Genomic DNA, 25,785 nt, shown 5'->3' with positions numbered 1-25,785 from the left:
TGGAAGTAGAATGGAGAAAATACAAGAAATGTTTAACAAGGACCTAGAAGAACTAAGGAGCAAACAAACAATGATGAGCAACACAATAAACGAAATTTAAAATTCTCTAGAAGGAATTAATAGCAGAATAACTGAGGCAGAACAACGAATAAGAGAACTGGAAGATTAAATAGTGGAAATAACTACTGCAGAGCAGAATAAAGAAAAAAAGTGAAAAGAATAGAGGACAGTCTCAGAGACCTCGACCTCTGGGACAACATTAAACACACCAACATTTGAATTACAGGGGTCCCAGAAGAAGAAGAGAAAAAGAAAGGGTCTGAGAAGATACTTGAAGAGATTATAGTTGAAAACTTCCCTAACATGGGATAGGGAATAATCAAGTCCAGGAAGCGCAAAGAGTCCCATACAGGATAAATCCAAGGAGAAACACACCAAGACATATATTAATCAAATTATCAAAAATTAAAGACAAGGAAAAATTATTAAAAGCAGCAAGGGAAAATCAGCAAATAACATACAAGGGTACCCCCATAAGGTTAACAGCTGATACTTCAGCAGAAACTCTGCAAACCAGAAGGGTGTGGCAGGAAATATTTAAAGTGATGAAAGGGAAAAACCTACAACCAAGATAACTCTACCCAGCAAGGATGTCATTTCAGATATGATGGAGAAATTAAAACCTTTACAGACAAGCAAAGGCTAATACAATTCAGTACCACCAAATCAGCTTTACAACAAATGCTAAAGGAACTTCTCTAGGCAGGAAACACAAGAGAAGGAAAAGACCTACAATAACAAACCAAAAACAATTAAGAAAATGGTAATAGTAACATACATATCAATAACTACCTTAAACGTAAATGGATTAAATGCTCCACCCAAAAGACACAGACTGGCTGAATGGATACAAAAACAAGACCCATATATATGCTGTCTACAAGAGACCCACTTCAGACCTAGAGACACATACAGACTGAAAGTAAGGGGATGGAAAAAGATATTCCATGCAAATGGAATTCAAAAGAAATCTGGAGTAGCAATTCTCATATCAGACAAAATAAACTTTAAAATAAAGACTAATACAAGAGACAAAGGAGGACACTACATAATGATCAAGGGATAAATCCAAGAAGAAGATATAACAATTGTAAATATTTATGCACCAACATAGGAGCACCTCAATACATAAGGCAAATGCTAACAAGCATAAAAGGGGAAATCGACAGTAACACATTCAGAGTAGGGGACTTAAACACTCCACTTTCACCAATGGACGAATCATCCAAAATGAAAATAAATAAGGAAACATAAGCTTTAAGTGATACATTAAATAAGATGGACTTAGTTGGTAGTTATAGGACATTCAATCCAAAAACAACAGAATACACTTCCTTCTCAAGTGCTCATGGAACAATCTCTAGGATAGATCATATCATGGGTCAAAAATCAAGCCTTGGTAAATTTAAGAAAATTGAAGTTGAATCAAGTATCTATTCTAACCACAACACTATGAGACTAGATATCAATTACAGGAAAAAATCTGTAAAAAATACAAACACATGGAGGCTAAATAATATGCTACTAAATAACCAAGAGATCACTGAAGAAATCAAAGAGGAAATCAAAAAATACCTAGAAGCAAATGGCAATGAAAACACGATGACTCAAAACCTATGGGGTGCAACAAAGCAGTTCTAAGAGGGAAATTTATAGCAATACAATCCTACCTCAAGAAACAAGAAACATCTCAAATAAACAACAACACCTTACACCTAAAACAATTAGAGAAAGAACAAAAAATCCCCAAAGTTAGCAGAAGGAAAGAAATCATAAAGATCATATCAGAAATAAATGAAAAAGAAATGATAGCAAAGATCTGGTTCTTTGAGAACATAAACAAAATTCATAAACTATTAGCCAGACTCATAGAGAAAAAAAGGGAGAAGACTCAAATCAACGGAACTAGAAATGAAAAAGGCGGAGTAAAAACTGACACTGCAGAAATACAAAAGATCATGTGAGATTACTACAAGCAACTACATGCCAATAAAATGGACAACCTGGAAGAAATGGACAAATTCTTAGAAAAGCACAACCTTCTGAGACTGGACCAGGAAGAAATAGAAAATATAAACAGACCAATCACAAGCACTGAAATTGAAGCTGTGATTAAAAATCTTCCAACAAACAAAAGTCCAGGACCAGATGGCTTCACAGGAGAATTCTATCAAACATTTAGAGAAGAGCTAACATCTATACTTCTCAAACTCTTCGAAAACATAGCAGAGAGAGGAACACTCCCAAACTCTTTCTACAAGGCCACCATCACCCTGATACCAAAGCCAGACAAAGACGTCACAAAAAAAGAAAACTACAGGCCAATATCACTGATGAACATAGATGCAAAAATCCTCAACAAAATAGTAGCAAACAGAATCCAACAGCACATTAAAAGGATCATACACCATGATCAAGTGGCGTTTATCCCAAGAATGCAAGGATTCTTCAAAATACGCAAATCAATCAATGTGTTACACCATATTAACGAATTGAAGGAGAAAAACCATATGATCATCTCAATAGGTGCAGAAAAATCTTTCGACAAAAATTCAACACCCATTTATGATAAAATCCCTCCAGGAAGTAGGCATAGAGGGAACTTACCTCAACATAATAAAGGCCATATATGACAAACTCACAGGCAACATGTTTCTTAATGGTGAGAAACTGAAAGCATTTCCACTAAGATCAGGAACAAGACAAGGTTGCCCACTCTCACCTGTATTATTTTTCAACATAGTTTTGGAAGTTTTAGTCACAGTAATCAGAGAAGAAAAGGAAATAAAAGGAATCCAAATCGGAAAAGAAAAAGTAAAACTGTCACTGTTTGCAGATGACATGATACTATACATAGAGAATCCTAAAGATGCTACCAGAAAACTGCGAGAGCCAATCAATGAATTTGGTAAAGTAACAGGATACAAAATGAATGCACAGAAATCACTTGCATTTCTATACACTAATGATGAAAAATCTGAAAGAGAAATTAAGGAAACACTCCCACTTACCATTGCAACAAAAAGAATAAAATACCTAGGAATAAACCTACCTAAGGAAAAAAAAGACCTGTATGCAGAAAACTGTAAGACACTGATGAAGGAAATTAAAGTTGATACAAAGAGATGGAGAGATATACCATGTTTTTGCATTGGAAGAATCAACATTGTGAAAATGACTGTAGTACAAGCAATCTACAGGTTCAATGCAATCCCTATCAAACTACCACTTGCATTTTTCACAGAACTAGAACAAAAAATTTCACAATATGTATGGAAATAGAAAAGACCCTGAATAGCCAAAACAATGTTGAGAAAGAAAAATGGAGCTGGAGGAATCAGGCCCCTGACTTCAGACTATACTACAAAGCTACAGTAATCAAGATAGTTTGGTACTGGCACAAAAACAGAAATCTAGTTCAATGGAACAGGATAGAAAGCCCAGAGATAAACCCACGCACATATGGCTACCTTATCTTTGATAAAGGAGGCAAGAATATGCATTGGAGAAAAGACAGGCTCTTCAGTAAGTGGTGATGGGAAAACTGGACAGTTACATGTAAAAGAATGAAATTAGAGCACTCCCTAACACCATACACAAAAGTAAACTCAAAATGGATTAAAGACCTAAGTGTAAGGCCAGACACTATTAAACTCTTACAGAAAAACATAGGTAGAACACTCTATGTCATAAATCACAGTAAGATCCTTTTTGACCCACCTCCTAGAGAAATGGAAATAAAAGCAAAAATAAACAAATGGGACCTAATGAAACTTCAAAGCTTTTGCACAGCAAGGGAAACCATAAATGAGATGAAAAGACAACCCTCAGAATGGGAGAAAATATTTGCAAACGAAGTAACTGACAAAGGATTAATCTCCAAAATACACAGGCAGCTCATGCAGTTAAATATCAAAAAAACAAACAACCCAATCCAAAGATGGGGAGAAAACCTAAATAGCATTTCTCCAAAGAAGATATACAGATTGCCAGCAAACACATGAAAGGATGCTCAGTATCACTAATCATTAGAGAAATGCAACTCAAAACTACAATGAGGTATCACCTCACACTGGTCAGAATGGCCATCATCAAAAAATCTACAAACAATAAATGCTGGAGAGGGTGTGGAGAAGAGGGAACCCTCTTGCACTGTTGGTGGATATGTAAATTGATAACAGCCACTATGGAGAACTGTTTGGAGGTTCCTTAAAAAACCAAAAATAGAACTACCATACGACCTAGCAATCCCACTACTGGGCATATACACTGAGAAAACCATAATTCAAAAAGAGTCATGTATCACAATGTTCATTGCAGCTCTATTTACATTATCCAGGACATGGAAGCAACGTAAATGTCCATCGACAGATGAATGGATAAAGAAGATGTGTCACGTATATACAATGGAATATTACTCAGCCATAAAAAGAAACGAAATCAAGTTATTTGTAGTGAGGTGGATGGACCTAGAGATTGTCATACAGAATGAAGTAATTCAGAAAGAGAAAAATACCGTATGCTAACACATATACATGGAATCTAAAAACAACACAAAAGTTCTGAAGAACCTAGGGGCAGGACAGGAATAGGAACGCAGACCTAGAAAATGGACTTGAGGACCCAGGGAGGGGGAAGGGGAAGCTGGGACGAAGGGAGAGAGTGGCATGGACATGTATACACTGTCAAATGTAAAATAAATAGCTAGTGGGAAGCAGCTGCATAGCACTGGGAGATTAGCTAGGTTCTTTGTGTCCACCTAGCTGGGTGGGATAAGGAGGGTGGGAGGGAGACAGAAGAGGGAGGGGATATGGGGATATATGTATACGTATAGCTAATTCACTTTGTTAAAGAGCAGAAACTAAAACACCATTGTAAAGCAATTATACTGCAATAAAGATGTTAAAAAAAAAAGAAAAAGAAGAGTTTCCAGTCTTGTTCAGACATTTTATGCAGCTGTTCATTTTTTGGATAAATCTTAAGAAGCAAAAGTACCACTAGCTAGAAAGCCTTGTAATCTCCACAACATTGGAGCAGGTCTTAGTGCACGAGGATGATTCAGATTCTGTGTGTGTGTGTGTGTGTGTGTGTGTGTGTGTTTGTGTGTGTGTACACGTGGGATCTTAGGGATTCACAGTGGGTGGTAGAAGCTTTAAAGTAGGGCCGTGGACTCAAATTCTTTCAGAGTCCTTTAACAGGTATTCTGATTTTGAAGATGTTAAAATCCATTCTGCCTGTGAGTTATCAAAATGAAGGGAAATCACAAAACATCCTTTGATTCAGCCACGTTTCTTTTCACATTTTACAGCCATTCATTGTACAGTTTGGATCCAAAGGATTTAAAAAAAAATAGGAAATAATGAAACACCTCCCCCCCACACACGCATACACACACACATAAAAAATCACCATGCTTGAGAAAGCTGTTAGAAAGTCTAGTTCTCTGTAAGCAGCTGGCTCCACCACCTTTTCGCAACATATTTCTCTTGATTCACACCAGCTGGTTGTTTCTAATTTCTCCTCAGTGTCTTGGAATAGCTATTTTCCTTGTAGCTAATCTTTCAGCCTTTGCCGATGACTCCCTGAGCTTGGAATTCCTACAGAAGGTATTATTCCTCTTCAAGTTTCTGCTCTTAACTCTTAAATAAACTTAGCCTTCACAGCTCACCTTTGAGTAAGGATGCTCCCAGAGATTCACATCACTTAGGAGTTTAGGTAAGCTTTAGGGGTAAGAGTGGTGACATATCTGCATGGATAAACTTGAATCCCTGTTTTTTTTTATCATGCATCTAGGTTCAAAATGAAATTGACTTTTTGGCAGGACTGATTGAGGTGTGAGCATCATGCCACCTACCACCCCTCTCTGGGCAGGGATAGAAATTCTAATGGAGAAACAGACTTTGTGACCATCTAGATGCACATTCTGTTAAGAAGATAGAGCACATTTCTCATGTACTTTTGTAGTTAATCTTCACAACCATCTTGAACAGTGGGTATTTTCATGTCTTCTTTAAAAAACATTTAAAGGAGGCTCAGAGAGCTTAAGCATGTGCTAGTATCACATAGCTCATAGGAATGAAACCTCAGTTCAGACCCAGATTGTGAAACTCAAAAGCCAGATTTTCTTCCTAATGGATCACAGTATCTAGTCCTCCACTGCAGTAAATCTGATAAGCTTTCTTTTCTTTGAACCTGTTTTCTTAGGTTTTGGACCATGTTTTCTTTTGTCTTTCTTTTAACATTGGTAGGACTTTAATTATGTGTGTGTGTGTGTGTGTGTGTGTGTGTATATATGTGTGTATATATATATATATATATATATATATATAAACATTTTACTTTTATTTCTGTTTTTGTATTATTGACAGACTCTTTAAATTGGAGAAGCCTTGTCTAGGATATGAGGAAATCAGAACCATACCTGGAACATTGCTTTTATTGATTGTGAATATGTAGATATCAATATCTTTTAAACTATACGTGCTTTACATACATCTGATTCATTAAGTCTTCAGAACAACTTAGTAAGTCAGACAGCAACGTTATTCCTGTTTTAAAAGGAGGAGTGAAAGCTTAAATAATTTGGAAAAGGTGACACAGCCAATAAGGCAATATTCAAACTGCTATACTGAGTATCAAATGGACAGTGGTACCTCCTCCAGCAGTGTTTAGGAAGAAATGACTGAGAACTCTTAGAGTAGAGGTTTATTTTTGTGTTGCAAGTATCTTAGTCCAAAGCTAGCAAGAATTATAGATTCTATGCTAATCAACATTCAACTCATTTCTTGTCGCTCTATGCCTTTCAGTTGAGTGTTGCAAACACTTACCGGCCACTCAAGTGCTAGGGTATGTGGCATTACATGCTTTACACTTACTATTGTCTCATTCCAACCTCACAACGCTCCTCTGAGGGAATGAGCAGTGTTCTCAAAGCCTTCATTGTTCTCATCTATAGAAGGAGAAAATAAGTAACTTCCCCAAAGAGGCTCACGTATATACATATATATGTATAGGGTAAACCGGGAATGCAAATCCAGTTCCGCCTGATCTTAGAGCATCTACTCTTTACCATTATGCTATGCTGTGTAAGTCCTGTGTCTGCCTCTCTCTATTTAGATTTTTCTTCCACAGGCTTTGGTAACTTACCTCTCTTCTTTGGTTGACACTAACCCTGATTCCATTTTTCTTTGTTCTCACTTAACCCTATGTTGCTTCGAGAATGAGATGAGGCATTCACTTATATAAAAGAAATCTTCTGTGGTCAGCCTCTGGGCTCCATAATATAATTTCACTTTCTATTTAGTGTTTTACTACTCCCATTAAATTATGAGATCTGAGAAAAGGGATTATGTCTCAAGTATATTTATACTTTTCAAATAAACAGTACATAGAAAATAGAATAAATAGTCATTCAACACACTTCTGTTGAGTGTCTTATATATCTGAATAAATCCAGTTCTCACCCAGATGTAGTGAGGGATTATTTGGTCAATGTATGCAGCTAGGTTTTGACTAAGAGTAGAATGGCCACTCTGTCAAAAGCTCAGTACCATCTTGGCATGAAACTGAGCTGCAAACAGCTATTCTGAATCCCAAGCTAATCTAGAGGACAGTAGGCATCCTCCAAATTTTATCTCTCTCAAGTGTCTACAGTCTAGACGATGGAAATCCATTTTACTACCACTGTGTTTGTCTCCATTCATTTGTTCTTTTATTCAGCAGTCTATTACACAGCACTTTATATTGGTGAGACACTCTCCCAGCCACCAACGTACAAACTAGCTAGATAGGTAAATCATCTACTCTCATGAAGCTCACGTTCTACTATTTGAGATTGGAGAGTAAGAAAATAAGATGAAACAGAGTCACGTAATGTAGAATGACTGGGTAACTAGTTTGGTTTGTCTGGAAAATCTTTTCTGAATTAGCGATTTTTTTAAAGCTAAGATGTGAATGACAAGTATCCATCCATGGATAGAAAAGAGGAATTAGTGCAAATGCCTTTAGCAGGGAACAAGATGAACTTGTAGGGTTCAGAAAGTAATGTAGGGTGGCTGAGGAGTGGTGAGCTAGGAGTACAGTATTACGAGGTCAAGTTGGAGTGTAAGATCAAGGTCAGTTAATAGGTTCTCATGGATTGAGATAAGGTGTTTAGCTTATTTTCTAAATGTCTTCTAAATGTGTTGGGTGAGTATTGAAGAGTTTTAAACTAGGGACAACAACATGTTTTATATACATATTTTGAAATATATATATATTCAAAATAATCACTCAGGCAATGATATGTAGATAGGGTTTTAGGGAGATATAAGTGGAAGAGGGGAGACCATTTAGGTGAGTGACCCTTATGTGGGCCAATCAAGGGATGAAATTTCACTGGTCTGAGGATGTGGGTAACAGCGGAGATGAGGAAACAGGACAGTTTAGGGATATTGTTTAGAGGATGTGGCAACACTTCATTTGGATGTAGGACCTATGAGAAGAGAGGGGACCAGGAGGACTTCTAGGTTTTTGCTTCGAACAATTGGGTAGATGGTGTTGCTACTTCCTGAAATGAGGAGCGGGTTGTGGGTAAAGGAGAGTTCAAGGGATTGAGCGTTCTGCTTGGGTCATGGTGACACTGAGATTTCTTTGGAGTATGTATGTGGGACTGTCAAACACAATGTTGGGCATATGAGTCTGGGGTCTAGAGGCAGGTCTTTCACAGAACATGCACAGTTTGAGGCTATTGCCATTGAAATAAATGCGGAAGATAGGATGAGCTCCCCTAAGTAGAGTGTGTAAATAGAGAGAGAAGATTGAGGACAGGACTTCAGGAGGGAACTCCAAGCCTTCTGAGTTCTGGAAGAGGAGGGTGCATCTGTGGAGGAGAGGAAGATTATAAGCCTGGAAAGTGAAATGTTTTGGACATCAAGAAAAAGAAAGTGTTTCAAGGAGAATATGACTCTTTGTTTTACTTGCTGTTACCTTTATTTTAATAAAAATCATTTGGAGTCAAAGCAGTAGCTCTTTGAAGAGTGCTTTGAAGAAATCTTAACTTCCCAAAAAGGAAAAAGAAAATAATCAAAGATATTGGCCACATTTCTCTGGAAATTTCACCATACAACCAAGACTGTCTTTTAAGGCTGCTCATGAATGATGAGAACCAAAGATAAATGCAATCGGCCTCAATTGCTTATTTTTCTTATGGATTATGTTATAACTCTTTGAAAACAGTGTTGCATTACTGTAAAATTACTGTGTATTTTTCTCTGTCAAGTCTAACCTGATGGAGTTCTATGGGCCTTTCAAACGGTACAAGATGAATATGCTCGCTTGTGACTCCCTGATTTGCCAACATTTTCTCACTATTAGTTTATCATTATTACCATTTTTATTATCATTATTATGCATGTGTTTCTCTTGTCCTTAAGATCTGAGACTCCTAAAAACTTAACTTTGTAATTCTTGAAAGATATAAAAGACAGGGAAGAGGGCATCACTTGGGGTGTTCTATATGGCATCTTCTTGCCAAGAAGTTGCTGTTGAATCAGCCGTGGTTACATCAGACCCAGAGAGACATTAGGGATTCCAACAGCCTCTGTTCTGGGCCTTTTTTTTTTTGGAAGATAAAACAACCCATTAGCATAGCTCTCCCCAACAAGGCTGGAAACTCTGGCCCTGGTGAACAGCACACATATTCAGAAACCAATTTAGGCTAGTAATGAGATCTTTAATGTGCAAATAAATATTAGATGGGGCAAGGAGCACAGTAAGATCCAATCCTGTGGTGACTCATTTATGTTGATGTTCACCATTTGACGTAAGAAAGATGGAAAAGGAGATAAAGGGTAGATTTATTATTTTTAATATGTTCTTCATTTTTGTAACAAATCTATGAACTATCCAAGAAATATAACTCAAGGACTGACTTTTAGTATCTCTTTGATGTTTCTTATTTGTGATGTGGTAAAATTGGTGAATAAATAAAGAGCTATGCTAAGCAAGGGAATTCACCTCTTTTATGGGGGTTGCAAGAGAAGTGTTGGGAGGAGGAGGATGTTTTATGAGCCAGACATTTCAGGTTTGAATCCCTGTCCCATCATTTAAAGTCAGTGTTCTCTTGCACAAGTTTCTTAAACTCTTGGAGTCTCAGCTTCTTATTTATGCAACGTGACACTTATGTTCCTGAAAATGACAGATATTCAGTTAGTTACAGTTACTTACAATGTTATTTCACATCTTTCTCCAAATTGCTAAACCTGTTTCTCTAACTTTATAAGTAGCAGGAGAGGCAGATCTGTTTGCATAGCCCATCATTTTCACATTATGGAAGGGCTTAGTATTTAGCTTTTTGGTATTAAAGTCAATTACCAATGATTTATTAGCTACTAGGAAAGTATAATATAAATAATAAACTTGAAGGTTATAGGTAAATTATGTTTTTAACTGGAATGCTAATAAATTATGTCATGTTATGAAATAAGTAGCTGTATTCTTCAAACATCAGAGGAAAAGTTACCTGATGAAAATTTTCCCAATGATGGCACAAATTAAACTTAGCTGTCAGAATAAAATCTGCAAAGGAGGAAAAATAATGATTCCCCATCTCCAAATATAGTTTATTTGAATTTAGAATTGTTTCTACAAATCTATACCATAATAGATCACCTAATCAGAAAGATTAGGTGGTAATAAACTTTTCCCCAAACGCTTTTTCTCCTTTAGATAGGAAAGCCATATTTTGTTTGCAGATATTCCCTGAATTGAAATCTGTGCCTTAATTCTTTATTTTATTTTATTTTATTTATTTATTTTTGGCTGCATCGGGTCTTTGTTGCTGCGTGTGGGCTTTCTCTCGTTGCGGCGAACAGGGGCTACTCTTCAATGTGGTGCGTGGGCTTCTCGTTGCAGTGGCTTCTCTTGTTGAGGAGCACAGGCTCTAGGCATGTGGGCTTCAATAGTTGTGGCTTGCGGGCTCTAGAGTGCAGGCTCAGTAGCTGTGGTGCATGGGCTTAGTTGTTCCATGGCATGTGGAATCCTCTCGGACCAGGGCTCTAACCCGTGTCCCCTGCATTGGCAGGCGGATTCCCAACCACTGCACCACCAGGGAAACCCTGTGCCTTAATTCTTATTGGGAACAAGTTGAATTGTTATGATAAGTGGAAGCATCTTTTCATACCTCTTCAATTTTCTGGCTTCAGTACCAACATCGCATTGAAGCACAGTTCTAAAGAGTGTTCAGTATTTGACAAATAGCATCACCTCTAGGGATTGAGAAACTCAGAATCTGAAGAAGGGATTAGTGCCTCATCCTACGTGAGGTCTTTGTTGAGTTCTTCATCTTCTTGGCTTTCTTCTTTCTGAGTGACAGAAAGAAATGTTTATACAGTACACTGCATGTAGTAGTATAATGACTATTATTTATTAAATGCTTACTAAATAGCTGGCACAATGCTAAATATTTTACATGTATTATCTCATTCAGTCTTCACAAACAATGCTAGGAGATCTGAACTAGCCTCATCTCGATTTCAGAGGAGCAAATTGCTGAAGGTCATGCAGTATACAGATTTTATTAGAGCTGAAAACACAAGCAGTCTACTGCATGTTAACCTCAATTCAGTACTGCCTCTTTTCTACAAAAACCCATTGGGAAGGAAAACCCCATGGAGATAATGATCTTTGGACATTTGAGTGATTTTGCTTACCTGTGAATTTCAAAGAGGTTACCAGATGGGTGTGTGTCATGTTTCTGTTCCCAGCTTAACTGTTTGCTATTACCTTACATTTTAACATTACTCCTGGTACGAATGATTTACTAACACTAACATTTAGGAGGTATATTTGCATATTGCAGAGATGTGGCCAAAGAACAGGCCTCTGATTCTGTATTATGCAGAGGAAAAAAGAAAACAGGCATATATATCTCCTTCAGTCAGAGAGACATGCCAGCAGGAGTGGGAGTGGGGCGGGGCTCCTCATTAATATCTAACTGCAAGGAATGGTTACTTCCAATTTTATGGTATTCTTCTCCCTGAATGAACTATTGCAGTTCCAAATGACTGGTAAGAACATGGAAATCATGTATATTGTAAAATAAGTGTCGTTTGGGATAACTGAGTAATTAATTCGCTCCTTATCAACTCGTCTACAGCCACTGATGTATTACATAGATCTGGGCTTCATTAGGAAGTGGTGAAATATATACTGAATGAAATCATTTTATATATGATTTGGGGAATTTTAAAAAAATCTCCATTACTTTATCTCGATGACTCAACATGAGATGTTGTAATTTTCCAGGACACCAATGAAATACTGAATTGTGCCATTAGTCTATTTTAAAGGAATTTAATTCCATTAAATTTAATAGTATTTAGTACTTATAGAGTACCATCTCCTTTGAAATGGAAACATTAACTGCTATAATTAATCCTCCTAGCGCTTCTCCAGGCTAAAAATATAAATAGAAATAAAGAAAGCAATTAGGAACTGGTGTGCCCTTGATAAAAGAAGGAAACACAATTAGATGTTCAGCCTCTGACTCAGGACTCCTGGGTTCAGATAATGCCCAGAGAAGGTTTTCTCTTTAGCGGGGGGGAGCAGTTCACTTCCTAGGAATTGCAGGTTATACCTAAAGCTTGATTCGTTGGGTGAAGATATCTAGGTCCCTTTACAGACATTGTAAATAAAGCTCTATCATTAGCAAAGATTTGAAAATAGATGACACCATGGGCACCTCTTCACACTGAAATGCTGTAATTTTTTCACTCTGAAAAATTTTGACTATCATTTGTCTGCTGTTCACTTTCACCTCTGGCTTATGCCACTTTTTCAGGGTCTGAGAAAAGGTGTGTGTATGGGGTGGGGGATATGGAAGTAACAGATAGTAAAAAGAAAGATTGTTTCTTTGGTCACTGGTGTCCACTGTAAGACACATCATCTCTCAATCGAACTGTATCTCAAATTGATCAGTTTGATTCTTTCTAAAACACGCATCTGAGCATTCCCTAGTGTCCTTTAGTTGTTTCCTTCTGTCTTCAAGATCAAATCCAAGCTCCTTTCCATGGCACAAAACATGTCATCATAAACGGCCTCTTCCTGTTCTTCATCTCCCAGTCTTTGAGGACTATAAGCCCAGACCATGTTTTAAAGTTTCATGTGTGTACGTATGCTGGTTAAAAAATCCGATTGCATTAGTGGGAAATCACCCACTAATTACGCTTGGAAAAGCTATGTTCCACACAGGAGCAGCATAACAGTGGTTTTCAATCCAAGTAAACATTAAAATTACCTGAGAGGCTATAAAAAATACCAATTCCTGAGTCCCGCCTCAATCTATGAATTCAGAATTTAAGGAAATGGTACCTGGGCATTGGTATTTTACAAAATCCCCCAGAGATTCGTGGTTTCGGTTTGCATCCAAATTTTAAAACCGCTTCAAGATAATACAATAATGTAATAAAAAGAATATTTTCTAGCAGTTAAGAATAAGGGCTATGGAATTAGACAACCCTGAAGTTCGTAATGTGTTCTTTTTTTAATTAAATTTTTATTGGAGTACAGTTGATTTACAATGTTGTGTTTGTGCTGTACAGAAAAGTGAATCAGTTATACATATACATATTTCCACTCTTTTTTAGATTCTGTTCCCATATAGTTCATTACAGAGTACTGAGTAGAGTTTCTTGTGCTATACAGTAGGTTCTTATTAGTTACCTATGTTATATATAGTAGTGTGTATATGTCAATTCCAATCTCCCAATTTATCCCCACCTTGATAACCATAAGCTTGTTTTCTACATCTGTGAGTCTATTTGTTTTGTAAATAGGTTCATTTGTACCATTTTTTAGATTCTACATATGAGCGATACCATATGACATTTGTCTTTCTCTGTCTGACTTAATGTGTTCCTTAAATGAATTTTTAATTCAATATTTATTTAGAGCCAGAGCAGGACATTGCAAATGCTCAGAAAAGTAGGACCCCTGGTGGCAGTCCTCAGATTTGTCTCTTCTGCTCTGAGCAATTAAACTCTGGATCTCCATACTCATATCCCACTCAGGAAGACAAAAGCCTTCTGATGAACTAGACCTAGCTCCCTTAGATACGGGGTAGAGTGATAATCCATTTTTAACATGCCTCTTTGGGAGGGAGGTCAGGTTCCCACTTCAAGTAACTTCTCATATTACTCTTTCCAGCCACATACATAATCTCCCTGAAGGGATTGTGACAAATCTAGTGTTTCTCCATCTTGTTAGAAAGCCAGTGATATTTTGGCCATCTTTATCTACTAGCCTTCGATGCGAGGATTAAATTAAGCAGCAGTAATACAGCATAGTATTTGCCAGTGTTAAATGTTCGATACATGTTGACTGTTATTATTTTCATTTCTAGCACTCTGTATCTGTTTACCTGAATGCCTCGTAACTCTGTCATTCTCATTATTCATTATTTCTGAAATGACATTTTCTTCTCTTTCAAGGGAAACATAAAAAGTGAGAGCATGTATGTAAATACTTAAGTATTTAAATACTTAAACATCTATGTAAATACGTAAAAAGTGTGTAAATATTTAAACATACTTTAAGTATTTACAGTGTAATGGGCACCGTTTTAAGACCTTTATATATATATTTAGCTTATTTAATTCTTATACCTATGGATGATTCTTACTATTACCCCCATTTTAGAGATAAAGACACTGAGTCACTAAGAGGTTATGTAGATTTCTGAAGGATGCGCATAGTATGTGGTGGGTCTAGGATTTGAACTCAGGAAGTCTGATTCCAGATCTTGTGCTATGAATCTTCACAACACCTACTGTCTCATCCTCCTAAGATCCAGCTTTCACGTATCATGACTATGTGAATCTGTCATAGACACCCGCCTCCTCTAAAGAACATGATCCGTTTTCTCCACTGTCTCCTATACAGACTAAAAATATATCTGTGATGCTATACTGCATGCATTTTTTTCTCAAGGAAAATATAGTCCATTAGAGGAGCACACGTGTCTTATTTATTTATGTGTCTTTAGTTCATAGTAAAATGTCTGATGTATTCTAGATGCTCAACAAACATTAATAATAGAACCAAAGAGAAAAATGGATAAGGAACTCACAGGAAAAAAATGTAGAAGGAAAATTATGAGGTTACTTCCTTCCTCTCCCATCAAAGGTATACAAGTATGAGTTCGTGGTCAGGATGGGGAAAGAGGTGAGGACATTTAAATGTATATTTCCATTCTTCATGCTGCAGGAACAGTTCTCGATACATATTTTCAATTATATACCACCGCCATTCATCACTTCTAAATCCCTCCATTCAGAATTTGTCTACATAAAGCTGTATTTGGGCCTAATGGAAATTTAATAAAAATGTGTAGCATGATTCATCTGAAATAATATGACGACTGTATTTTTCTAGTTATGTACATACATAAGTATCTTAAAGCTTATTGATGCATTCAAAACAGGATAGCTGTATCCTACTTTGACATTTATTGTGTTTGTTTAAAGCATGTAGACTGCAACTGCTCCACTTCTGACTCTTCCAGGGTTAGCCTGCAGGGTGTTGGTGAATTTTCATCAACAATGTCATCTAATGCTCAATCCATACGTCATCATCTCCTCCCCTCTGATGTAAGGGTGGCATTCCCTGTGGCTGTGGGTTTTAATGTAAAACATGACTGGTTAGTTGATATTAGTGTTAACAAATTAAAAATATTTCCTGCAGACAATCCTTTCAGCAGTTTTCTGTCTGGACTGCTTACTTTGGACTTGGAATGGGATCTAACTTAGGAGTCATGTCTCGAGGTTGCAATTATTGCCCGAGAAGCTGAAGCTCACATTTTTATCCTTGAAAAGCTTCAGGTGACAAGCAGACTTAAATTCTCTGGTGATTTTAGTGCTTGTGATCATCCGGTCATTCTACAAGCATGTCTTGAATACCAACAATACGCTAAGTCGTGTGCTCACTGCCAAGGATACAAAGATGAGTGGGATGCAGTCAGGAGTTCAGATCCATTTGGGAGGAGGGAAAGAGTCCTGGTGCCCATAATGAAATAATAATAGCTGCAGCTTCCACTGATGAATTGGTATATACCAGATATTTACCTCTCAGAGTTCCATTATTTGACGTCATATTTTTCCATCTGAATAATTGCCATAGAGAGAAGTAAATGATTTTAAGATTAAATAAATATGCACCAAATCACACATAGGTGATCCACAACCCATATCCTTAACTGGTAAGATAGAAAAGAGTATAGTGTTCTTCCTGAATTCTAATATTAAGTTTTCCCTTGTTTTTATCCCTCAGTTTATACTAACTAGTACGGAGTTACCAGTTACTCAGCAGATCAAGGAAGCCTTTTGCAGTAAGCTGTGAGTGAGGGCTTGAAGGATAACTGGGAGTTTGTTCAGATTCCCAGATACATCCTGTATTTCCCTTCTAAACTCTCTTTCTGAACCGTGTTGCTCCCCACCTCCATTGGCGTGCCTGGGGTGTCCACGAGGCAGGAACTCAGTGTTCTAGATATTGAGAGTACTGAACACAAAGCCTGTTTGGCGTTGGCTCAATCTGGGCACCACTCAGTGCTTCTGGAAAGTGTGAGCTGAGGCAGCTTCACTCATTCAGGTGTTACCTTCTTATTTTGTGCTGTATGCCAGCACCATCCAAACACACATCTGCCACTGATCCAATCTAAGTACGGTAGATGATTTCTGCCTTGAGTTAAGCAGTATTATCTTTACAATCACAGGTTTTAATGTGTTAGTTGTCCTCTCCATTCAGACAAAAATGAATCGGCACATTTTAAAATTGTCCTCTCTGTACCACTTAAAATTAATTTGTGTATCTCTCTTTGGGAAACACAGAGCTAATGCAAAATATGCTAGACCGTATGAGATCTTAAAGGAGGAGAAGATGTACTGGAACTCTGTCCTTTTTGCCACATGTAAAAGTTGCAAAAGAAATAAAACAAAAAACCCGGGCATGGAGCATTAATTAATACCCCCACTGATATTTTCTCCCAATAAATATTTCTTAAATTTCATCATGCCGTTCCATGTTTCCTGTTACCACCCTAAGCCACATTTCCATCCTTGCTTGCCTGATTTATTTAACCATTTTTTTTTTTTTTGCTGTACGCGGGCCTCTCACTGTTGTGGCCTCTCCCGTTGCGGAGCACAGGCTCCGGACGCGCAGGCTCAGCGGCCATGGCTCACGGGCCCAGCCGCTCCGCGGCATGTGGGATCTTCCCGGACCGGGGCACGAACCCGTGTCCCCTGCATCGGCAGGCGGACTCTCAACCACTGCGCCACCAGGGAAGCCCCTCACCATGTATTTTTTTAAAATTTGATTTCTAAAAATTTCTTTTCTGAGTTCAAGATCACACTCTTTCAATTTTCCACATTGCAGTGTGAGTGATATTTTAAAAATACGTGCCGGATATGTTATTGTCCTGATCTAAATCCTTCATTAATTTATCTGAACTCCTTTGGGTAAAAGTCTAATATCCTTTATGTATCTACAAGATGCCCACAAACATAATACCACTGCCTATGATTTCAGCCTCTTCTCTTGTCACTTTTCTCATTATCCTCTGCTTTCGTCACTTTCATTATCCTCATTATCCTCTCTGTCCTCTGCATTTATTCTGATTTCTTGAAACTGTTCAACTAATATTGATCCTCTTAGTTTGGTATACAGTGTGGTTGATTGCAAAGAGAAAGAGCTTTGGACCTGGATTCAAATTTCTCTTTAGATTCAATTTCTCTTTGTCTATGTTGCTGTTTATTTCAAACAGAGATGAGGAGGTCTCACTCTCAGGATTATTATGAATAAGAAAGAAGACAACAACCACCTTAGTAAATGTAACTTATTTCTTATAAGAGTAATTGCTCATCATTTTCACCTTCCAAAGAACGGATTCTGCCTTGCTATTCAAAGTGGGTCCCCTGGGCTCCCTAGATCACAACATCAGTGTCTCCTGGGGGCTTTTTAGAAATGCAGAGCCTCAGACCGCATGATAGACCTGCTGAATCAAAATCTGCATTTTAACAAGATTCCCCAGATAATATAGGTACGCACTGGGATCTTATTTCCTAACAGCTGATGATATTTCATAACTGCTGTTGCTTTCTTTTGTAGATTTCAAATCAAGCCATCATGTCCAATAGGATGTATGCCACTGAGGGCAGGGAGTATCTCTGACTTATTCATTGTTATATCCCCAGGGTTTAGAACAATGCATTCAATAACAGTTAAAAAAATTAGTAGTAGGTCCCAGAAAATAAGTTGGGACACGATTTTCATCACTCGGAACGTAATGTTGTATCCTAATCCTGATCACTCTAAGTCGTTACATAAACGTGGCATGACATTCAAGGACACTGTATATATCAAAATTCAAATGACTCCAGGTTTATTTTTCCCCAGAGCATAAAAAGTGGAGACTATTTGGGAAAGCACATACACATACCCCAAATATATTTTTGGAGCACATAAATCCAAACCTCTGAATTGCATTTTTTTCTTAATAATGCTTTACCTTTTGTTTGTTAGCATTATCTCCAATAAATTCCAGTGCTTTCTTCTAAATTAATATGTCATGGAGATGTTTTGTACTTTTTCATTATATTTTATAACATCTCCCTTCTAATCCAGTTTTCGATTAAATGTGTGTATGTGTGTTAATCCAGTTATTGAATAGTTGTGTGTGTGTGTGTGTGTGTGTGTGTGTGTTTTCAGCACAAATCCCAGGACCACACGTTTAATACCATTGATTTTGTAAAAGTATATCTTATAATTGCAGATTACGTTTTTATGCTCTTTTTGTTTCACACTTTCCACTATTACAGTAAGCAAATTCCCTCATGAACTTTCTGATGGACCCAAATGACACTGTGGTTCACAGTTACTGACAGTGGAATGTGGGTGTTTCTAGCATCCAGGAAAAGTGGCACAGCCCTGTGATAAGAGACTAACATAGTTTACATTTCACTTAGCATGTCCTGAAGCCAGGTGATTCCTAATGAATGTTAAAAGAAGTCCTCATTATTTCAACATTTTCATTTTTAACTGAGACATTATTAATATATATTTATATCTCACGATTTTAAATTGGTGGAATCAAATAGAGAAAATGTTGTGATAAGTACAATCTTTGATGTGATGTCCTGGCAATTTTGTAATTCGAGGGGGTGGCTAGATATGCGTTGAGCTAGTTGGAGCCAGCAGGTAGCGGCAAATCAGGCTCCTTTGAAAGCTGCATTTTCTCCTTGGACATCTCAAGCCAGGTAATGTAGAGTAACATCAGACATTTCATTGAAGGTGACGTTTAAGACCTTTTGTTTGGTTTGGTTTGGTTGCAGTCAAATACCTAGAGACCACTTTTCTTAACTAAGCAAAACTGTAGCTAGAAAATCCTTAATGGTCCGTGGAGAAAGGAATGATATAGTACAAACTCTGACTTTAGTTGTTATTTTAAATCTGGACATGATTTTTACCAGGATCAGGAAAGAGTTTATGGTTTATTTTTTTTATTTTTTTATTTTTTTTAAATTTATGTATGTATGTATGTATTTATTATTGGTTGCGTTGGGTCTTCGTTGCTGTGCGCAGGCATTCTGTAGTTGCGCCGAGCGGGGTCTACTCTTCATTGCGGTGCACGTGCTTTTCACTGCGGTGGCTTCTCTTGTTGCGGGGCATGGGCTCTAGGCGTGCAGCCTTCAGTAGTTGTGGCTGGCGGGCTCTAGAGCGCAGGCTCAGTAGTTGTGGTGCACAGGCTCAGTTGCTCCGCGGCATGTGGGATCTTCCCGGACCAGGGCTCGAACCCGTGTCTCCTGCATTGGCAGGCGGACTCTCAACCACTGCGCCACCAGGGAAGCCCTATGGTTTATTTTTATGGAATGAAAGGTCCACACAGTTCTTAATGCACATTCTAAGCCCAAAGCAAGTGTCTCCTAAGGTTTGTGAGTGATGAATCCAGAATTCCAAAGATCAGTGCAGGGCTGTAAACTTACATTCCGTTTGGTATAAAAGAAATAAGCTAGTCTCGAACCCTTTTCAAAGGCATGTTGACAAATAGGCAATCTAATTGTAGTGTAAGCAAAGGTCAGTGATTTAATGTGCTAATTATGAAGCATTTTTATCCTGTTCTCAAATTGAGGTGCGTCCCCGCAACAGTTGGTTAACTTGCATTTAAAGATTATATGCATTTGAATGTAATAAAATTGTATTTCTCATTTAAAAATATATATTTATATGTGTGCATATGTATGTGTGTGTATTTCTCTAATTTTAGCTAATTTAAACAGGACTCTCCTGGGCAGTTAATTTACATTAATACGATTCTTACTTGTACTATTCACACTTTTCCCCCACCTTAAACATTTCTCTTTGCTCTTAGTTCTGCATAATGCAAATCTAAGTATGCGGTTGTTTTCAAGCAATCATTTGTAACCACCAATGTGATTACAAAATGATTAATGGTCACCCTTCTGTTTAATATTTATTTATTTATTATTTTATTTATTTTGGCTGCTCCAGGTCTTAGTTGCAGCATGTGGACTTCTTAGTTGCGGCATGCATGTGGGATCTAGTTCCCCAATCTGGGGTGGAACCTGGTCCCCCTGCATTGGGAGTGTGGAATCTTACCCACCGGGCCACCAGGGAAGTCCCCACCCTTCTGTTTAAGTACTATCCCTGGCATATATTTGTTATGCAACAGAATTGTAGAAGAAAGGGCCTTGCAGATATTAAACTGACTTACGATTTGCATTTTGACTTCTTGCTGAGCAATGTAATTGATAACCTATTGATTGATTAACTGATTCTTTTCTCATTAAAAAAGAAGGCATTTGTAAAGAATCTTTCCATTTGTGAACTTACTAGAAATCCTTACTGGCAATCTCAGTACACTAGGATTCTTCCCAAGAATCTCAGATCCATATGGATGAACAACCAGCTCCTGGTAAGATAGTTGAGAGTGAAATCACCAGGCTCAGAAAATTTTTGTTGTGGTCACATGGTTAAGAGCAGGAGTCCTGGAGTCAGGGTGACTTTACTGATAGCAAGACAGCTAGATGTGTAACCTTAGCCCCACTGCACACATTAGAAGACCAAGGTTCAAGATGCTTGTATGAGTTAATTCAGAAAGAGTCATGTACCACAATGTTCATTGCAGATCTGTTTACAATAGCCAGGACATGGAAGCAACCTAAGTGTCCATCAACAGATGAATGGATAAAGAAGATGTGGCACATATATACAATGGAGTATTACTCAGCCACAAAAAAGAAACGAAATCGAGTTATTTGTAGTGAGGTGGATGGACCTAGAGTCTGTCATACAGAGTGAAGTAAGTCAGAAAGAGAAAAACAAATACTGCATGCTAACACATATATACGGAATCTAAAAAAAAAATGGTAGGGGCAGGACAGGAATAAAGACGTGATGTAGAGAATGGACTTGAGGACACGGGGAGGGGGAAGGGTAAGCTGGGACGAAGTGAGAGAGTGGCATGGACTTATATACACTACCAAATGTAAAATAGATAGCTAGTGGGAAGCAGCCACATAGCACAGGGAGATCAGCTCGGTGCCTTGTGTCCACCTAGAGGGTGGGATAGGGAGGGTGGGAGGGAGATACAAGAGGGAGGAGATGTGGGGATATATGAAAATATATAGCTGATTCACTTTGTTATTAAGCAGAAACTAACACGCCATTGTAAAGCAATTATACTCCAATAAGATGTTAAAAAAAAAGATGCTTATGAGTTTATACATAGAAAGTAGATAGTACAGTTCCTGACAACAGGTAAAACAAACAAAACCTGTAGCCTCCATTAAAGAGCTATCTAATGTACGTAGTTCAACAAACTGTTCTGCTTCTATGCCCTTTTCTAAATGTACTAGGGGCCATATTAGCTCCAAATATGTTGGCCTACTAGAATATAGACAGAGAAGGATAGTTTGGCAAAGTGCCTTGTTCAGCGGCACCTGGACCTTGAACACCTTCAAAAAAGTCCTTATACCATTCACTTTCATAGGGTCTCTAAAATATAGTGCTATTTCTATTTGCTCATTTAAAAGGCTGCTAAACGTCTCCTACTAACTGTTAATAGGTTCCTTAATATAGGGGCCACTGTTGGAATCAGGGAGTGAGGCCACTCATTGGCTGGTGTGCAGTCTTTTTGTCCATTAAAATTGGACAAGAGATAACAGGAAATAATGGAGGAGAGGAAGAGGCACACAATAGATGCAGTTACCCAGAACACTTAAGAGTCATAGTAAGTGCAAGATTTTTTTTTTTAATAAATTTTAATTAATTAATTAATTAATTTTATTTTGGCTGCGTTGGGTCTTTGCTGCGCGCAGGCTTTCTCTAGTTGAGGCGAGCGGGAGCTGCTCTTCGTTGCCGTGTATGGCCTTCTCATTGCCGTCTTCTCTTGTTGTGGAGCATGGGCTCTAGGCATGCAGGCTTCAGTAGTTGTGGCATGTGGGCTTCAGTAGGTGTGGCTCATGGGCTCTAGAGCGCAGACTCAGTAGTTGTGGCACAGGGACTTAGTCGCTCCGTGACATGTGGGGTCTTCCCAGACCAGGGCTCGAACCTGTGTCCCCTGCATTGGCAGGCAGATTCTTAACCACTGTACCACCAGGGAAGCCTGTGAACCAGATTTCTTGATGGAAGAGGTAGAATTATAAACAGAACATTTGTAATGTGCTAGTAGCATATGCATATGGTGGGCATGAATTTGAATATCTCAAAAATTAAGTTTACTATATTTATCTCAGTATATTAAACCTTACCATGGAGGAAAATATTTTTAAGAGTAAAACCAAAACATAACACAAAAACAATGACAGGACTACATCAACTGGTAATACTTGAGAACAAAGTTATGAAAATCAGAAATAAATAGGAGGAAAAGGGCACAGTTAAATTAACTAATATACACAATTGCATGATAGAATTCCTATAAATGTGTTATTTGGGGGGGCCACCATTTTGGCTCTCAGTTTACCTAGTATCCATTGTGAAGTATAAAAGCTGATTACTAGTACAAATCAGAGTATCCATGAGATAAACAAATTCATCTCAAGAAATTTTGTTAGTACCTTAGTATGGGAACAGTTATTTTCACCTAAGTGTTTTCTCCCTGCAGTACACTAGGCAGGGTAATGAGCAACATCTTCAACTCTAGCCCTATAATATCACAGTGAGGTGTTGCACAGGGCTTTTAATTTCTATCATGCCTTAATGTAGGTCACAAAAGTGCAACTATTGCATGTAAAGTGCAATTCAGTGGAACTACTCTTACTAACTCGACTGAAAAGAAGGACTTCTTGTACAAGTGACATTGCATTTGGAGCTCTCAAGTATTCCTGTGTAGTTTAGTCATAGGTATTAGAATATTCAGAGCAATGATTTTCAAATATTTTTAAATAGCCTAACCCTCTTGTCGAACAATGCTTTACATAGAAACATTTGAAGTTGATACATTTGAAGGTTCAGCATTATGCTGTGAGCCGAGTAGGTCCACATGCCCCGTCATGTTCCATCTTCTGAGGCATCGCTGCAGATTCTGCCCCAGCACAGAGTTGTGCCGTATACTTTTGTATATATAATGTCTGTGATTTAACATGTATGTGTGTGTGTTTAGTGAAAGATATATACAAGTAGAAACAAAATAGTATTTGGTGAATCAAGACCTATACCTACACCTTACACACCTATTGCCAGTTAACAGACATACTTCTACTTGATGTAAATGTCACACTGACTCTTTGAGGTGTTCTTATTCCTTTGGTGACATAGAAACTGAAGGTAAGAAAAGTAAAAGTAAAAGTAAAATGATTTGTTTAAAGTCACGTGATGTTTAAATGTTTAAATCACAAAACCAATGTTGGTGTTGAGGACTCAGTGGCTTCAAAATCCATATTCTTTCTGCTATACCATGGTGTTGAATTACATGGCAAGGCTAACCAGTGAGGCACTCAGACCACAGGTGATAGCTCATGCAATGCCTGTTGTTTTCTACTCTTTATCCTTGAAATTGTCATAAAAGGTATTAACAGCAGACTTCAATGGCAGTAATTAGCCACATGAAATAAAAAGTGCATAACATCTTAAATGAGACCTTTTGTATCCTCCCAAACCTCACCATTAACTCAGCACACCCTAGATGCCAGTCTCCAGTGTGTGTCTATGTATAATTGCTGTTACTATTAATAAGGCTTATGTAGTCTCACAAAAGAAATAATAGGACCTATTGAATTAAAATTATGAATCCTTTAATAGTTCTTTATTGTGGATGAGCGCACGGTATCCTGGTGATTCCTGTTGCATAGCCAACAGTTGTTTAAATGCTGGGTTATTTGTGGGCATATGCTCCATCTGTCAGGTGTCACAGAAACCTAAGGACATAAAAAAGTCCTTCTACCACCTAATGGTTTTCATCTGTTTGGTGAATTCAAGAGTTGACCCTTTAGAAGAAATAGCTAACAAGGACATAGATCAAGGTGTTAATTTGGAAGGTATTACAAAGAGAGGAAGCAAAACTCTCTATAAATATATCAGAAGACTTTGGAAAGGGATGTGAGGTACTAGAAATAAATGGGCTGCTGTCAGGCACACTTGGGTTCAAATATCTGTTCTTCTATTTGTTGTCCTGTGATTTAAATCATCTTTCAAAGGATCAGTGTTCAACGAGCATTAGTTCATTTTCCTTCTTTCCATATTTAGAGCATAGATTTTTTTTTTCTATTTCCGAAGAGGCACTGACAGAATTCAGGAGAAAAAAATAGAATAATTATTTATTTGGAATGGAGGAAAAGAATGATTGTAAACAAATGTGTTTATGCATACACAAGCATGCACACCTTTGGATTCCAAGACCAAAGTCTATGGTTTTGATTCTTATTAGTTTGTATGTCCTGTAGCAGGTTGTTTACTCTGTGTCTCAGATTTTTCATCTGTAAAATGAGAATAATAAAAACTGTCTTGGGTGTGAGGATGACATAATGCATGTTAATCAGTTAGAACAATGCATGGCATATAGTAGGTTCTGTGTATTTCCAGGTTTCTTCCTCTTCCATCTCTTCCTCTTTCTCATTCAACTTATCCTGCCACCTCCTGACCCAACCGTGGTAAGAGTCATCTTTGAAATAATGTTAGAGATTTTTTTTTTTATTTGCTTTTTATAAAAAATACATCTTTAATGGAGTATAACTTTGTTCCCCCACCCCCCGACTAAGAAGAACACTTTGGAAGTCAAATCATTTATGGAGTAAACAGTTACGTACTGTGAATCTTGATTTTAACATTTGATGATATGCACTTTCTCTAAGGAATAGTGTATTGCGCTTTTGCAGAAAAATGACCCTACTTTAAAATCCTCTTAAAATTCATATTGCATGAAGCTTTGAAATACATGTGGGGTGATTCTTCTTTAATTACACATCATGCATTAATTATGTCCTAATGAGTTCAAGTGGAGAAAAATAAAAATAGCACCAAAGAAATGTAATATGAAATTATTTTCTTTCTCTACCTAAAACCAACAAACAAATAGACATAAGTTTTCTCCTCCAAATGGCAGCTTGGTTTGGTGGAAGATGAACATTGTGATTTTGAGCTATTCAATATCGTTGATAGTAACACATTATTCCATCTAGATGGAGTCTTGACTGGGATAAGGAAGAACAGTGAGTATCCTGCTTTCTATTAGCTTCT

The 25,785-nt window shown here is 37.6% G+C and overlaps 1 protein-coding gene across 1 annotated transcript in view; it reads left to right on the top strand.

Moving 5' to 3' along the window:
- Positions 1-25,785, top strand: part of CDH8 (cadherin 8) — a 375,449-nt gene that overhangs the window by 87,595 nt on the left and 262,069 nt on the right. The gene's annotated exons all lie outside the window — the stretch shown is intronic.

The sequence above is a fragment of the Phocoena sinus genome, chromosome 19 (assembly GCF_008692025.1).
Source record: "Phocoena sinus isolate mPhoSin1 chromosome 19, mPhoSin1.pri, whole genome shotgun sequence".
In the NCBI taxonomy this organism is placed as follows: Eukaryota; Metazoa; Chordata; class Mammalia; order Artiodactyla; family Phocoenidae; genus Phocoena; species Phocoena sinus.
The sequence above is the reverse complement of the archived record's forward strand: the minus strand, read 5'-3'. Positions and strand labels throughout refer to the sequence as shown.